At 40.6% G+C, this 18,710-nt stretch overlaps 1 long non-coding RNA gene across 1 annotated transcript; it reads left to right on the forward strand.

Annotated features, from left to right (window-relative positions):
* Window positions 1-87: 87 nt before the first annotated feature.
* On the forward strand, window positions 88-17,837 carry LOC117507893. The gene is made up of 3 exons (XR_004559868.1): window positions 88-181; window positions 16,849-16,853; window positions 17,828-17,837. It is a non-coding gene; the product is annotated as an uncharacterized LOC117507893 (long non-coding RNA).
* The last annotated feature ends 873 nt before the right edge of the window (window positions 17,838-18,710 follow it).

An 18,710-nucleotide genomic window follows, 5' to 3' on the forward strand; every position in this document is an offset into this window, starting at 1 on the left:
AAAGACAAGGGCACCCTGTGACATCCCCTCGTACAAGTTTTGAGTCTCGCACATTTTTCCCAGTCAGATATTACAATGCATGATCGACATCAATGCCTTAGCTACTTATTTCATGTAGGATCATATTGCTCACTTCAACTGTTGAGTCATAACACTATGTGGAAGAGATGTACCCTCCAGTGTCAGTCGTGGCATTCCGCTTCACCAGGACAATGCACCAGTCCACACCAGCCAGGTTTCCATGGACACTGTGCGCGAGTGTGGCTATGAACTTTTTCCTCTCCCACCCTATTCTCCAGACCTAACCCTTAGTGACTTCCACCTCTTTCCCAGGCTGAAAAAATACCTTCGGGGCCAGAGATTTGAGGATCACAATGAGCTGACTGCTGCAGTGGAGAGCTGGTTAGGGGACCAAGATGTTGAGTTCTACTGATCAGGTATCAATGATTGGCAAACTAGATGGAACAAGTGTATGGAGTTGGAAGGGGACTATGTCGAAAAATAAAACATTATAAATCCAAATATCTTGTTCTTTCTGTTTGAGGCTCAAAACCTTTTGATATCCCCTTGTACATGTACTGTTTTCATTGCCACATTTATAAATGCCACAAGAAACCACCAAAATAAATAAATAAATAAAAGTACTTAATTCTTTCACCAAAACATCAAATCTTGGCTTGCATCATAGATGTACCTTCTGGCAAATTGTAGCTAAACTTTCAGGTCTTCTTTTTAAGAAAATCTTCCTCTGTACCATTTCATGGTAAATGGACTGCTTTTATATAGCGCTTTTCCATCTGCATCAGACACTCAAAGCGCTTTACACATCAATGCCTCACATTCACCCCGATGTGAGACAAGGCACCCACTACACACTGGGGGCAACTAGGGGATTAAGGACCTTGCCCAAGGGTCCTAGTGATTTCCCGCTCAGGCTGGGATTTGAACCGAGGATCCTCTGGTCTCAAGCCCAACGCTTTAACCACCTCCCCTGTCATCATGAAGTTGTATAACTGGGGAGACAAAATATCCTCATATAAAATCAACAATAATGATGATAATAATATTAAAGCAAACAGAGCTCTGGTATCAGAATAGTATTGGTACTGGCAGATATCCAAATTCAGGTATCGGGATCGGAAGTCAAAAAATGTGGATCGGTGCATCCCTATAATTTAACTCCACAACATGCCATCCTAACTAGTAAAAATACACAATAAATGCTTCTGTGTTCCTCATTTCCAAATGTGGGGAATGAGACATGAGAGGTTTTTAAATGAAACTGCATTAATAATTTACTCTGAATTCCCTCTTGTAATATTCTGAAACTTAATCGTATTTTGAGTGAGAGATGGCACTTGCACTTAAATTATGCAATACACAGTACAGTCTTTCTTTTGCTGTCAGAATGACTAGACGGGGAACTTGTTAAATCTCACATCTCTGCTCACAACTTCATCAAAAAAAAAAAGAAAAAAAAAAAAGACAATGTTCACTGAAGGTTTGTTACTGCTTTGCACAACCAGTGCTTCGGTTATGTTTCACTACTCATTTTGATTTTTATTGTCAATCAGCCAAAAATAGCAGTCACATGTCAAACCTCTACTGCATAATGACTGCAATAACTCCAAGTGAAACTATAGTGTGATAAATTATGGGGTGTGGATTTCTGTGACAGTCATTTTGGGAATGAAATATGGACACATAAAACCTTTTCCATAAATGTGAGGCTGATGTACACGGAGTCTTAATGCTTTACCCCTGAAACCACTTGGGAATACACTTTGTTAGCACAATATCTAAATACTGAGCTTAATCAGATTTTCCCAGTGTCCTATTCTGTCAGGAGACTGTAAATCTGATTAGGGTGTGCTCAAAAGACTGACTAAACTCCTGCTAGGAAAGCCTGAGTAAAACATAACTGTAGAAAAGCAGCAGGTTACATGTGTATTAATTTATCAGTATGAAAGTGTTTGAATGGGATCAAAAATACACACGCAGATCCACAGGGGCATTGGACTTGGGGGGTAAAGGGTACTATGTACCCAGGGCCCAGAGCATGGGGGAGCCCCACAAAAAATTGGCATTAAATACATTTTGGTGTTGCATGTCATTAATGTCCATACAATTCATGTTGTAAAAGAATATAATTAGAATTAATGTATAAATGTTGCAAAACATAATTCTGCTCTAACAATAATATTGAAAGATTTCTGAGGGCCCTTCCCATCCCTGCACAGTTATACAATGGTTTAGTCCAGGTGCACAGGTGACCCCCACACACACACACACACATCCCAAACGGGATCTGACAGAAAGAGGAGGTGTTTAATAGTGCTGAAACAACTAATCGATTTAACTGATTATTAAAATAGTTGTCAACTAATTTAGTCATCAATTAGTAGGGCAGTCACAATTATTACAATATTTGCCAATCGCGATCATTTTTCATATTCGCAAATATTTTTCATAATCACGATTACCGTGAATTATTTATTTTATCAACAAAGTTGCATAAACGACTCGGAATCTGATGTCATCGTGCAGCAGCAGGCGCACGCTGCCTCACTCACTCTGTTTCTCTCTTGTCTTGGTCGGATGGTTAGCGAGGCTCGGATAATAACATGGAGCGTGAGGAAGTTCTGGTTCCAAAGCACACACTGCTGTGGATGCATTTCGGTTTTGCAGGGCTGGCTCAACTAGTCACGACTACGTCGACGATTGAAATCGTTAACTAATTTAGTAGTCGCCGAGTCGTTTACTTTATTTAAGTCTTTGATTTTTCTCTCAATTCATAGTTTTCATAGCGAGCCGTCCTGCCGTCATTTGGACGTTCAAATTTTGACTAAGACGGCCGATTAAAACAGCAGCCGTCTTGTTCAAAGCCTTTTAAAATGCGCAGTTTACCGAAGGAGCTGTGTGTGTGTGTGTGTGTGTGTGTGTGTGTACGCGCAGAGTCAACTTGCTGCAGACTGCAAGGGAGCGAGATTCCTGAACGGAGGCACGAGATGTTACGTTCTGCTGTGAACCATCACATGAGACAGAGAGCGCGAAGCAGAGAGAGAGGATTTTAACCCGAGTGAACATATATATAAAAAAACAAAACCAAACCGTGGAGCTGCCTTTACTCTCTGTACTTTCTCTACTGGTGCGGTTCTGACGGCACAGACCTGTTCACACCATGTGCACGTCGTATACTGAATTTATGAGATCATGAGATGAAATAAACGGTCAAATATCCTTAAAAACATCCTTAAAAATTAGAATATATAAATGAACTGAGCAAAAATTACAGAAAAGCTGTGCAGTGATGTTCAGAGGCACCGATCACAAAAAGCTGAACTTTAATAGCTGTTATTTTCCAAAGGTATGTATTTGTTCAATCTTGAGCTTAATGTAGTGTTCAAGCACAAAATGTGACTGATGAGGAAAAAAGGATGACTTCATCACACTAAAATGAACTGGAGTCAGAATAAAAATACAAGCTGCTGATTTCTGTTATTTTTCAAAGTTATTAAGCTGCTGCTATGTTTTAATTATTTCAAAGTGAGTTGCCTCTTATTGTATTCTGATTTATCTATACAAAAAATATGGGGAGTCTAATCAGCCTGTATTGTTCTATTAAGTTTATATCAGTTTTCCTGCATATGTCCAGGTATTTTTTTCCCTTCTTTATAAGATTTTGTTGTTTGCGTTTGCTCCACAAAGTTTTAAAACACAATAAAATGTTCACACTTTTCTTTATAGCAGTTCTGTACTTTCAGAAATGCAACAGAAACAACCACAAATCAGAAAAAGTTGGGACTATATGTAAAGTGAAGATAAAAATAAAAATGTTTCACTATTCTTGGTTTCTCCACTCAGAGAAGCCAAACGTTCTTCCAGAGTTGTGTAATCATACCACGATAGTAGAATATAAAGAAGGGAAAAAAGAAAAAAAATTGACAATATAATCCTCAATCGTAATTATTTGTCTGCAAGGCAATAATTGCAAGGCCACAAAACGAGCCTAGGGGACTAATATTGAAGGTCACTTTATGGAGGGGGACCCACAACGCATGTGGCAAGGTATAAACTTTGTCACATCTTGCAGACCTAAAGGAGGCCTCAGTATAGTTTCTGATCCCTCTTTGTCAAATAAACGTAATCAGTTTTATTGTCGTTTTGAAACTGAATATATGAAATCGGCTGAACTGGTGGAATTTGTTGTTTTTCCTGATGAATTGAGTCCTCACTGTCCTTCAGGAAGATGTCCGCAGGGTTCTGTCCAGGACAAAGGTCCGGAAAGCTCCCGCCGGCCCGGATGGCATCCCGCCTCGTGTCCTTAAACTGTGCTCTGAGCAGCTTTCTTTTGTACTGACAGATCTTTTTAATGTATCACTCAAATTCTGCACTGTTCCTCTCAGCTTCAAGAAATCTACTTGTTCCACTTGTTCCAGTGCCTAAGAAGTCACCGGTGACGTGTTTGAATGACTATCGGCCGGTGGCCCTCATATCTGTACTCATGAAAACCTTTGAGCGGCTTGTGTTAGACTGTGTCAAAAATCAAATTTCTATGTCTATGGACCCGCTACAGTTTGCATACAGACAAAACAGGAATGTTGAGGATGCAATTTCCTTTGCTCTGAACGCCATCTATAAACATCTAGACACAGGGAAGTCCTATGCAAGAATGCTTTTTATAGACTATAGTTCAGCTTTTAATTCGATGATCCCAATGAAGCTCATTCATAAGCTAAAGAGTCTTAACTTGGATGACGCCTTGTGCAAATGGATTTTAAATTTTTTAACTTGCAGACCACAAAGAGTGAAAATTAATGACTGCATGTCGGATGAGCTGTGTGTTAGTATTGGTTCCCCGCAAGGCTGTATTTTAAGCCCTCTGCTTTTCACTTTGTACACACACGACCTTGTTGCATCTTGTGAAAATAATGTGATAATCAGATATGCTGATGATACAACTATCATTGGACTGATCAGTTCAAATGATGAATCACTTTATCGTGCAGCGATAGAGAATGTTGTTCTCTGGAGTGAGGAAAACAATCTATTACTGAACACTTCAAAAACATGTGAACTGGTGATAGATTTTAGTCACAATAGGAACCATGATCCTATTATTATCCATAACTCTGTGGTGCAAATTGTTGAGAAATGTAAATTCTTGGGTGTGTTTCTTTCCCATGATTTGAAATGGAACTCAAATACTTCCAATATTGTTAAGAGAGCAAGGCAGCATCTCTTCTTTTTATGTAAGCTGAGAGAATTTACACAAAACAAAAAGATTTTCCTAAACTTTTATCATTGTGTAATTGAGAGTGTACTTTCAAGCTGTCTTACTGTGTGGTTTGGTAATCTCACTGTAAAAGAAAAAAGACTTTAAACCAAGTGGTCCGCTCGGCCAGCAGGATCATCGGCTGCACTTTGCCGGTATTGGAGGTGATTTACAAATCCAGACTTTTAACTCGGGCATTGCAGATCATTAATGACACTTCAAGTCATCCGTCTATGGCCATGTTTGAATTTCTTCCCTATGGAAAAAGATTCCGTTGTCTTAAATGCTCTACTGTCCACAAGCTGTGAGGATTCTGAACGGCACACTTTGAATTTTGGATTTGCACAAAGCACTTTATATAGTGCATTTTATTTATTTATTTATTTATTGCACATTAACAATGCACTTTGATATTTCCATTGTTTAATTTGTTTTTAATTTGCTTTTTTATGAATTGTACATACATGTTTTCCTCAGGCGTTTAGTTGTTTTCTTGTTCGTGATATAGTTTTTAGATCTTTTAGAATTTACATGGCATTTGTTTAACATGTGTGTCTGTTAAATTGTTCACGTCTTGTGGTATAGTTTTTAATGTCAACAGTACACTTCAGCTTCTTGCACATTTTTTCCAATGTGGTTTCTGTAACTGCAAATGGCCAATAAACTAAACTGAACTGAACTGACAATTAATCGTCTCCAGAAATTCCTAATCGTGACAGCCCTATCAATTAGTTGTTAAATAACTTTGTTTTACCGCAAATGTTTCGTTTCTTCCATATAAATCAACTGTTTCTGCAGCACGGCTTTGCTTTGAACCTTGAACCAATCGAAGCAGTGATGCGCAGATCGAAGCACTGCTTCGATCTGGTGCTTTGTCGATTCAGTGTTTTATTTTGCTTAATCTTAATTTTTCCCCACTAAAACCCCAAAGAGCATATGTCTGTGAGTAACATTTACCTTTTTATGTTAATCTGACCTGTTATGGTCTTTTGAAACAGTTGATAGATGTATTTTATAACTTAAAAACGGAACCGATGCTAACGTGTTAGCATGTGTATGGCGTTTTCAAAGTTGAAGTTAGCATTAAGCTGATGTCAGCACATTTGTTTTCTGTATAATAATTCATGGCTCAGCGTTTGTTGTTGTAAAAGAGTCAAATGTATTACAAATTGTAATATTTTATTCATTTATTTTTAGTTATATATCAATAATAATAATAATAATAGAAAACAACAATAATAGTAATAATAACTAATAATGCCACAATACAGTTTTAGAGAAACGGACAAAAAGAATCTGATAAAACAAAACACAAAAGATTAAACCAACTAACAATGAACATAAATAAATATAGAAATAACTGTTTCCTGTGAACACCTAGTGACTCTTAAACATCCACTTCATCCCTGTTTTATTAAGTTTAATGACAATTTGTTTCGGTCAAACCACATCTAAGCTGTGATTTTACACAAGAAAAAAATAAAATGCAGTAAACTGCACATTTGTGTCTTTTTTCATGAAAATATCTTATTAAATATAACATATTACACTTTCCTCAGACCTTTAAAATACTTTCATGGACTCTTGCTGTAATATGTTGTCAGTGGTTGACATAGTTGCTGTAGGCATCTAAACCTGATGGAAATCTCTTTGTGGTGTGTCGGTGATGCATGTATGTGCAAAATAAAACAAAACACCACTCCAGGTATGTTTTTGATGAGAACATAACATAACTTTGTTACAAGGTCAAACGCTGATGTTGTGTGACAAAGGCCTTTTAATAATAACTCACTTAAAGAAGTAATGGCAAAACTCACATGTAAGTAAAAAAAAACCCAAAACGATTAATTGAAAAAAATAATTGACCAAAGAACTGATTAGTAAAATAATCGTTAGTTGCAGCGCTAGTGTTTAGGCTGAAAAAAAGTCTTTCCTAAAAAAATCAAAGTCCGGATTTCAAAAAAGAAGAGAAAAACGGACAGGGAAAGAAAACTAAATGAGGGAAAGCAGCTGCTAACCAAATTCTTTGAAAAGAGAGGTGAGCTTGAAAGCTAGCTATATTGAGTTGGTGGGTCTGGGGGACCAAATTGCACCATTTTCTAGAAAAATAGTGCAATTTAGTGCATTCCTGTGCATTTTAACAGACGGGAATGCACCAAATTGCACCATTTTCTAGAAAAATGGTGCAATTTGGTCCCCCAGACCCCACAACTCAATATTGCTCCCCCAACTTTAAAAAGGGTTCTGACTCCCAGGTGTGATCTAAGGTATACATGATTTAGACCTGGTTTGACTATGCATTAGAAATTTGTTGTTTGCGTTAATAAAAAAGAACCTAACAGTGGGGGGGGTCTTCAATATGGCTAGTACCTAGGGCCCAGAATTTGGTGCTACGCCCCTGCAGATCCATGTCAGATGTGCTGTGGCGACCCCCAAACAAAAAGGGAGAAGCAGAAAGAACTTGTAAATGGTGTATTTTATTAAATACCTCGAAAGGGGCACCAACTCCGGTTTACAGCTGGTGCCCATGTTTTAATTGATATTAATCAGCCTTTGATCTGAAAGTCATAAATTCTGGATACAATTGATTAAACATCTGTCTGGACAGAAGTCAAACAACTGGTGTAGTATTTATAGATTTATTTACATGTATACATAGTACGCACATATGTCAATGATGAGATGCGAGTCTGACTCTCTTCACCCAAAGCGATCAAAGGGAATAATGTGATTATTAATCATCAGATGACAAAGTAAAACCTCTTAAATCATTCTAAAGTCAGTTTTAAGCAGAACAACAGCACGACTGAGTCTGACGTGCTGTTGCGCATGCTGTGGTGCTCTGATCGCTCCCCCATCTTTTATTATGAAATAATGCTGACTTTATGTTGAAATGATTGCTGCCCAAAAGCTTCAGCTATCTGTCGCTGAGATAGATGATGATTGGAGTATAGTTTTGAGCAGAAACGAGGCGATAATCGGTGAATTGCTGCTGATGCTCCGAAATGACGCATACACACAGAGAAGCCAGGGTGGACCAATTTTTTAGGGGGGACCATTCGGTCTGCAACACCAGATCTCAAATCCCCCCCCACCCCACCCCAGACCCCAACTCATAACAGTCACCATGTCAATATTTTTGCTTTTATCTACACTGATAAAATAATGCTCTTATGACTAGAAAATTTCCCTCAAGGTGTCACCGTCACTCTGCGATCACAGACTGCTTGATATCCAGACCTGAGACACAAGCGCAAAGTTTGACAAGCCTTTGATTATGAGCCAGGCATTTGAAAATGTGAGAGAGATCGTTGTTGCCTTGAGAGGAAGAGCAAAAACATCAAAGTGGTGTGGCAACATTCTGACACAGCAAAGCCGGGCTTTTGTTGGCCCTGAACATGTTTTATCTGATGAGTCCTGCTGGCCAATCTCAGCTGCTGTCGTTCTAATCACCTAATCCATCCACAACTACTGCTGGCTCCTAGACAATACAAGCTAATAGTGAGGTCATCAACACGGTGTGGTGTGTGTTAATGTTGGCACTGTATACTCTACGTATGCTTACTGAGTATATGAAAGACTATACGTTAATCAATCACAAAACTGTTTTCTTTTCTACAAGACAATCTCAATTACATGTGACGAGTACACACCGGCTAACTGGTAGCCATGGCTGCAGAAAATTTTTGCTTTTGTGGTTTTAATGTAAAGAGATTTATAACGTTGACTTTTTGCTGTAGGGCACTGAAAATGCCACAAATTATAAAGAATTGTGCTTTTCACTGAAACCTCAGCTTGTTAAAACATCTACACAATATTTAAAAGCCTGTTCCTACAGCTGCACTTTTTTCCCTCCTTTTTGAGTAGATAAGCATCACACAGCACCCAAAATTTGCATAATGATACAGAAGCATAGAGGAAAGGGGCTGGATGCAGACAGATGGGAGAAGACACAAATAAAAGTGACAGAATTTCTTGCAATTAGCAGGAAAAGCATAGGGTTAATGAAGTCAGTCAAGCAGTCAGTGAAGCCCCCGTCACACATAGTTCGAATGTGCAGGAACCAGCCCGACACTGCAAATACTGACATAATCGGATGCAGTCTGGAGGAAAAGAGGCGTGGTCAGCAGTGTCCGAATGCATCCAGACTACCTCGTCCACACCTGCACGATGGCATCCAAAGTGTATGTGGACAATAGGTAGATGACACAGACTGCCATCAGACTTCCATAAAAGGCGTGAAAGACTGCCCGATGTCCAAACGTCTGGATGGCAAACACTGGACCAGAATGGGAGGGAGCGCTGTGTTCTTCCCTTTGCACAGTCCCTGCCGGTACTGGACATCGCAGTACAACCAACATATGGACTGGACCCACGCCATATGTGTCAAAGCTGGCATGGAGCGGTCACTCACTCAGTCATGCAATCACATCTGCGCTCATCCTCCACTTCCCAGCATGACTGACCACACGTGCGTGTGTGCGTAGAGTAGGTGCTGGACAGATGACTTGATCGCTGGGTGTGTGTGTGTGTGCTCATACAGTAGTGTTCAGAATAATAGTAGTGCTATGTAACTAAAAAGATTAATCCAGGATTTGAGTATATTTCTTATTGTTACATGGGAAACAAGGTACCAGTAGATTCAGTAGATTCTCACAAATCCAACAAGACCAAGCATTCATGATATGCACACTCTTAAGGCTATGAAATTGGGCTATTAGTAAAAAAAAAAGTAGAAAAGCGGGTGTTCACAATAATAGTAGCATCTGCTGTTGACGCTACAAACTCAAAACTATTATGTTGAAACTGCTTTTTTAGTAATCCTGTGAATTAATAAACTAGTATTTAGTTGTATAACCACAGTTTTTCATGATTTCTTCACATCTGCGAGGCATTAATTTTGTTGGTTTGGAACCAAGATTTTGCTTGGTTACTAGTGTGCTTGGGGTCATTGTCTTGTTGAAACACCCATTTCAAGGACATGTCCTCTTCAGCATAAGGCAACATGACCTCTTCAAGTATTTTGACATATCCAAACTGATCCATGATACCTGGTATGTGATGTATAGGCCCAACACCATAGTAGGAGAAACATGCCCATATCATGATGCTTGCACCACCATGCTTCACTGTCTTCACTGTGAACTGTGGCTTGAATTCAGAGTTTGGGGGTCGTCTCACAAACTGTCTGCGGCCCTTGGACCCAAAAAGAACAATTTTACTCTCATCAGTCCACAAAATATTCCTCCATTTCTCTTTAGGCCAGTTGATGTGTTCTTTGGCAAATTGTAACCTCTTCTACACGTCTTTTATTTAACAGAGGGACTTTACAGGGGATTCTTGCAAATAAATTAGCTTCACACAGGCATCTTCTAACTGTCACAGCACTTACAGGTAACTTCAGACTGTCTTTGATCATCCTGGAGCTGATCAATGGGTGAGCCTTTGCCATTCTGGTTATTCCGCTATCCATTTTGATGGTTGTTTTCCATTTTCTTCCACACGTCTCTGTTTTTTTTGTCCATTTTAAAGCATTGGAGATCATTGTAGATGAACAGCCTATAATTTTTTGCACCTGCGTATAAGTTTTCCCCTCTCCAATCAACTTTTTAATCAAACTACGCTGTTCTTCTGAACAATGTCTTGAAAGTCCCAATTTCCTCAGGCTTTCAAAGAGAAAAGCATGTTCAACAGGTGCTGGCTTCATCCTTACATAGGGGACACCTGATTCACACCTGTTTGTTCCACAAAATTAATGAACTCACTGACTGAATGCCACACTGCTATTATTGTGAACACCCCCTTTTCTACTTTTTTTTTAGTAATAGCCCAATTTCATAGCCTTAAGAGTGTGCATATCATGAATGCTTGGTCTTGTTGGATTTGTGAGAATCTACTGAATCTACTGGTACCTTGTTTCCATGTAACAATAAGAAATATACTCAAAACCTGGATTAATCTTTTTAGTCACACAGCACTACTATTATTCTGAACACTACTGTAAAGGCTGGATGAGCAGCTATGCCTGCGTGCGTGTGTGGGGGGTGCATGTGCATGTGCACACGGCGCATGTGTGCACCGTTGTAGCCATGTGAACTTTAATTTATTTTTTTGTGTTTTGGCTCACTTCAGCAGCACAGCAAAACTCTGTGCACCTCGATGGTTGGATTATCACATGGGATTTATTTGTGTGGTTGATTCAAGCACACACCAGAGGATTTTAGCTTGTGGACTACCTTACTGAGAATAATCTTTTTGAGCTGCTGCAGTCTGCTTTTAGAAAATATCATTCCACTGAGACGGCTCTCATTAAAGTGGTGAATGATTTTCTGCTTACAATGGATTCAGACACCACTACGGTTCTGGTGCTGTTAGATCTTAGTGCTGCATTTGACACCATGGATCATCATATTCTACTCGATAGGCTGGAGAATCATTTTGGGATTACTGGGAGTGCCCTTGCATGGGTGACATCATACCTGACAGTTGTTCTCACTGTGTTTTGTACAATAACACTACCTCTAACCTTAGGGCCCTGTCCCACTCGCGTTTAGGAGGATTTGCATATGGATTGCGCACAAAATTGGCCCATATTTGCCAAACATCCGCAATATCCGTGTAACATGCCTGTATGAGTTGGCCATCATCCGAATATGTCCATGATCATCCGTAGAGGCACGCATGTCCGCAGCCAGGATTTTTGAGCTGTTCAAAAATCTGGATGCAGATAACATCCGCCTTACATACTCCATATATACTCAATTCATACACAATACATACTCACTCTATGCGCTGAATATCTGCCGTTAACCGCTGATATCCACAACTGACGGGGATTTGCGGCTTGGCAGCGGACCGGGACAGTGTGTAAAACAGATATATATCATGCCCATCATGTCCACATCACAAACTAAAATATGTTGTAGCGAATACATACAAATTGGCCACGAATAAAGTGTTTTTATTACATCTGCTTTGCAGCTGATTTGCGGACAATCTGTGAATGCATAACAAACACGTCACGTAAACCCAAAGTGTGGCAGAAAGCGACATACCTGCCAGACAATGCCGGTCCGGCTGTGTGGATCCACAAAGACGTAGCTGCTGCAATCCAGGACTTCTATTTAACACCAACAAAAGGAAGAGTTGCTGTTTAGCCACAACTCACGCTGAAATCTGTTTTCTGTGACACACTCAAAAAAAAAAAAAAAAAAAAAAAAACACTGTCTCACACCCTGAGCGGCTTCCCCCCTCCCGCTCCCCAAACTCATGAACAGTTAACCCTCGCATGACAAAATGAACATTAACTCTGTGATCAACTTGTCCAAGTCCAGCAAATGCTCCAGAGCCTATACTGTTGGTGTGAATAGTGATGTTGAAAGGCCCAAGTGAGCTTATTTTATGACCGCAATGCAGATGCCGTGCACGCGCAACACGTGCGCGATGCATTCATAATACACCCGTAATACTGCCGTGATAATCTCAATGTGTCGGATCAGTTTCCTCACTACATGCGTTATATAACTGTGATTGTTCATCATATATTCGCTATATTTTATTATAATATATCCGTAATTCATACTGGGACATTTGTCATTTTTGGCCATTTTTGTTGCGGACGACAACGAACACCCGTAATTTGTGTACTCAATTCATGCGCAAATTGATCCTCTCCCCAGTGGGACAGGGCCCTTAGTGACATGAAATATGGGGTTCTACAGGGGTCCATCTTAGGCCCCCGGCTTTCCTCCCTTTACATAGCACCCCTTGGGCAAATACTGCAGCATTTTGAGATTACCTTTCATTGCTATGCTGATGATACTCATTTATACATGTCGATAACTGCTCGTAATGTCATCCACATAAAATTGCTTAGAAGATTGCCTTGCATCAGCGAAAAGATGGAGGTGTAGCAGTTTCCGAATTTTAAACTCTAATAACACTGAAATGATGGCTCTTGGTCCAGTGAGACATCAGCATCAATTTGACCAGCTAATACTCAGCCGAGGCTGGTGTGTCATACATCACACTGACAAAGTGAGGAACCTTGGGGTAATTTTTGATCCTACATTCTCCTTTGACCTCCACATCAGAGATATTATGAGGACTGCTTTCTTCTGCCTGCAAAATATAGCAAAGATTCGTCCCATCCTGTCTATGGCTGATGCTGAGACCTTGATTCATGTGTTTGTCTCTTCTAGATTGGACCACTGCAATGTTCTATTTTCTGGTCTACTGCAGTCTAGCATTAGATGTCTCCAATTGGTTCAAAATGCTGCTGCCAGATTTTTGACAGGGAGCAGAAAGTTTGACCACATTACCCCCACTTTGGCATCTCTTCATTGGCTTCCTGTCCTTGTGAGATCAGATTTTAAGGTTCTGCTACTAGCCTGTAAAATTGTTCACGGACTGGCACCTCCCTACTTAGCTGACCTACTGAAACCCTACGTACCGGCCCGGGCTCTGCGTTTTCAGGGTGTTGGACTACTCTGCCTCCCTAGGGTGAATAAAATCTTTGTGGGACACAGAGCTTTCTCTTATCGTGCCTCTGTTCTGTGGAATGATCTCCTTGTATCAATACAACAGTCAGATTCTGTAGAGACTTGCAAGTCCAGACTTAAAATGCACTTATTTTCCCTTTCAAATGGCTAGCATACTGGCATAGTATGTTATTATGGTTTTTACTCTTTTAAATTCATTTCATTAGGAAACGGAGCAGGCCGTGGCCTCAACTTTATCTAATGCCTGGGTCTTTTAGTGAAGCTTAGGGCTAGTGGCTGTCGATCACCTTAGTATTTCTTTTTTTTTTTTCTTGTTGCTTTATGCTGACAAGCTATACTGTATTTGTTGTCATTCCGATGCCCGATTCTGTTTTTTCTCTCTGAGGTAAATGGACTGCATTTATATAGCGCTTTTCCATCTGCATTAGATGCTCAAAGTGCTTTACAAATAATGCCGCACAGTCACCCCAATGTGAGGGTGCTGCCATACAAGGTGCTCACTACACACCGGGTGCGGCTCCATCCAGAGATGGGAGTGCTGTCGACTTCTGCAACCCTCCTGGCCTGTGCACCGGCGAAATTACCTGTATATTTGTTTTGTAAAGCCACACTTGTGTGGGACTTGGACAGGTTTCTCTGCGGGTATGGCAGTAGTCATGTGTGGTCTGTTGTCATGCCGGGAGTGTGACTGGCCATGCATTTTCTGGGTGTCATGCGAGTGGTGTTAGATGTTTGTGCGTGTCGCCTGGAATTTGGCCGGCACCTGCCGTGGGAGGGTAAGATGGGTTCACACAGCGCACACTTTGTCTTTCAGGTGCTTGTGTGCGCAAATGGTTGTGGCGGCAAATGTGCGAGGCATTGGAGGCAGGGACGGTATTGCATGGTTTGCGCGCGATTCTTGCGTCATGCGCACTGAGTGTGCACTTCGTCCAAACTTCGCTCTATGTGTGAAGGGGCCCTTACCACTGTGACCTGTGTGCTTACTCTGGGGGTTGGTAAGGTTAGACCTGACTTACGTGAAGCGCCTTAAGACAACTTTGTTGTGATTTGGCGCTATATAAATGAAAATAAATTGAAATTGAATTTGTAGATGACTCATAATAATATTGATGAACACGCTGTGCTTTTTCTGATTTTTACTAAAATAATTATGAATGATTTGAATGGTTCATGGAATTATTTAGGTAAAAGACTCCCTCAGGGAAACTGAGGACAAATGGACAAGTTTTCAGGCTTCTAACTACAAGCTTTACAACCTAGAGCAGCCATATCTATTTTTGTTGCTGGGATTCTACATGATGTCACTGGGGATTCCTCTAATGATTCCTTACTCCCACACAGAGAACAGTTAAAGCTATATTTGAATAAAGTACCATCTACAGAACCAGGTGTACACTTTAATTAACTACTGTGTTCTATCACTTGCAAGACAATATACATATTGTGCTAAAACAAGGTGAAATATTCCATTACATAGTGAAAGGTGTCAATGCACTTGTTTTCAAATAACAGACATGATTACTCTTTGGAAAATTTGAAAGTCACACACTTTCATGTTATGACTTGTTATAAGGATGCCATGGAATTCCCCAGGACGTGGTCATGGATAGAAAAATGTGGGATGAGCTGACTGGTCTGCTCCCACTGTTAATCAGACCCGGATAAGTGGGAATTCATCTCCTCAATCAATGCATGCAAGTTACAAACAAGAATGATCTTTAATGCTTAGCTTTCCAAACTATATTTAAAAAATTAGTTCTTTAAATCAAAGAAGAAAAGAAACTGAGATGTGACCGATTTATTCTTGCAAAGACAAAGAAGAGCCAGCAAGAAGCACAATGATACAGTAAAACAGAAGAGTAAAAGAAAACAAGAACAAGAGCAGGAAACAACACAACCAGCTTGTGTTGTTTCCATACAAGTCTCCATCTGACCTGAATTACCCCCTCTGAAATCACAATCAATTTTACCAAACCAGAATTGTTCCTGAACTACAGTGGCTTTGGTGGCCATCAGACCTAGGCTTTGCCAATAAAATTAACTGACAAGATCATTTCAAGCTACAAGTGACTTCAGTCACACCTGCTCCTAATTTCCATTGTGTCTGTGATGATTAGATTATTCACTACCACAACCCCAGACAGCCCAGTCTCACGTTTTGTTTTCGTGCTCCCGTCACGAAATGAGTTAAATTTTCATGATGGGGCTTTTTTTTAACTCACTATTACAAACCCTACTCCTATCCCCAACCCTTTCCTAACCTTAACCATAACCTAACCCTACTCCTTCCTCACATCCTAACCATAACCACCCGACCCCCCGCTTCACTTTTAATTTCGTGCAGCCATCACAGAATGAATTAGAATGAATTTGTGCTGCTGTGATGAAAATGAGGCGGTTTTCGTCACAATATCACAAACCAATAGATTAAGGTATATTTTGTGCTGCTGAATCATGACTTGCCGTGAGACCGGGTTGCTTCCCCACCTGTGCGTAGCGATGACACAGTGGTCAGTCTCACGGCAAGTCGTGATTCAGCAGGATGAAATATACATTAATCTATTGATTCATGATATTGTGACAAAAAGCGCCTCATTTTCATCACAGCAGCACGAATTCATTCTAATTCATTCCGTGATGGCTGCATGAAATTAAAAGTGAAGCGGGGGGGGGGGGGTAAGGTTAGTGAGTTAAAAAAAACCCTGTATGATTATTCCTTGCAATAGGTGTACAGTGGTCCTTCGCTATAACGCAGTTCACCTTTCGCGGCCTCGCAGTTTCGCGGATTATTTTAGTCCAACTTTGCATGCTTTTGTTTTTTTTTTTTTTTACAGCGCATTGAGTTCTGCATCCTCATCAAGCAGGCCGGTCGCGGCACCGCGAAGGGAGAGTACGCGCATTGTGTTCTGCGTGTCTGTTTATAAGAATCTTCTCGCCCAGAAGAAAAAAGAGCGCCAACAACTACCTATAACTCTGTTCTTCACTCGGAAAAAGACACCTGCACCGAGGTGTGACTCAGTGGAAAAAGGCGCGACAGCGGCACGGTGCCAGGATGAAGAGGCGCGATCAGAGGAACTGTGAAATACTGGTCAGTCACTATGAATAATTTCTTATGTGTCCAACTTCGTAGGTTGATCGTTAAAGTTAAATTCGTTAGTTCTAAAAGTTTTTATTTCTCTAAAAAATGTTTGGGCCTGAAAAATGGATTGCATTTATGTAGCGCTTTTCCATCTGAATCAGATGCTCAAAGCGCTTTACAATTATGCCTCACATTCACTCCAATGTCAGGGTGCTGCCATACAAGGCGCTCACTACACACAGGAAGCAATAGGGGATTAAAGGCATTGCCCAAGGGCCCTTAGTGATTTTCCAGTCAGGTGGGGATTTGAACCCATGATCTTCTGGACTCAAGCCCAACACCTTAGCCACTAGACCATCACCTCATCACCTAAGAAAACAGGTTGGTCTTATTTTTCTTCTAAGGTTTGAACTTTGAGAGTGTTTACACACGAGAGAAAAGTGAGAAAATGTTAATGCCTGTTTGAGAAAAGTGTATAAAGTGTGTAGTGAGGGGTTTTACAGCCTTAAAACATCTATAATAATACTTCGTGGATTTCGCCTATTGCGGGTTATTTTTGGAACGTAACTCCCGCGATAAACGAGGGACCACTGTACAGCATAATTCAAACAAGCAAAATAAAGATGCTTTTTAGATTGAACAAGCCCATTTGGGGCTTGTCCCAGTGCACTGTACTCGTTAGACAGCAGGATATACCAGCACAAAGCCGGCACAGCACAAATGGCTGCATTTACCATGTTCATTACTTGTGGGCATTTTGTCGTCTGAATAAGATAGCCAATCAGACATCAGGTGAGGAAGCAAAGCCAAGTGCAAAGTTTCGAGGCTTATTATGGATTAATCTTATCAGAGCAACACCAACGCTCCTGAGATTAAATGAATCAATGCAACAGCAAGGTGAGCTTTTTGTTTCTTTTTGTTAAAGCCTCACTCATGATTTGCCATATGTGTTGCTACTGCCAGTCTACTGAGGGAAAAATGGCAAAACTGTACGTAAGACATGCGTGTCACGTGCGTGTGTTTATCACCATAGAAGGTCGCACACTGCTTGTGGAGTTTTTTTGACATGCACATGCAAATTCTATGAAAAATCAAAAACGCATACGCCCATAATGCTGTTGTATGCCTGACCCAAGTCAGTAGCACGGCTACTGCAATGATAGCAAGACGCACTGTCTTGCACAGGTGACGTGCTTCAGAAGTATTACACAAGTACTCCACAGCTGCTATATAAGCACATCTCACTGTTCCCCTCATAAGTGGACAGCGCACGCGACACAAGTGGCAAGACTCCGGGTTGGGGAGATTGTGTAGCATGTACCATTGGAGAAGGGAAGAAGAGGGTGCCGCAAGGGTTTTCTGTAGTATACTCTATAGCATGCAACATAATAACCATCCTCCCACCCCCCAAATAATCTAACACATAGGTTTTTACTTTAAACAACGAGGAGATGTGATCAAACATGACCTCCATGGTGTTGTTTGTTGGAGTGCTGCGCTATAATGCAGCACAGACCCCACAGTGGCATTTTTCACTCTTTCAGCACCTTGGACAGTGGTGCAGCCAAGAGGGTCATATCAAAAGATGTCCACACAAGCTATTTTTTTATTGTTGTATTATTGGAAGATTTTCACAAATAAAGCTGTGACAAAAATGTATGTTGCCATGCTGCAACGTCAGAGGGTCTTGGACCTCCACAGACAGATGATATAATTGATACAGAAACACAGACGTCGGAACGCAAGGCGTTCGTGGGCCTCCTTTAGGGCACCTTCACACATAACACAAAGCTGGACAAAAAAGCAGAAACCGACCAAAAAAGGGTGAAAAAATCCGAATTGGCCAACAATTCCA

Source organism: Thalassophryne amazonica, chromosome 3 (assembly GCF_902500255.1).
Source record: "Thalassophryne amazonica chromosome 3, fThaAma1.1, whole genome shotgun sequence".
In the NCBI taxonomy this organism is placed as follows: Eukaryota; Metazoa; Chordata; class Actinopteri; order Batrachoidiformes; family Batrachoididae; genus Thalassophryne; species Thalassophryne amazonica.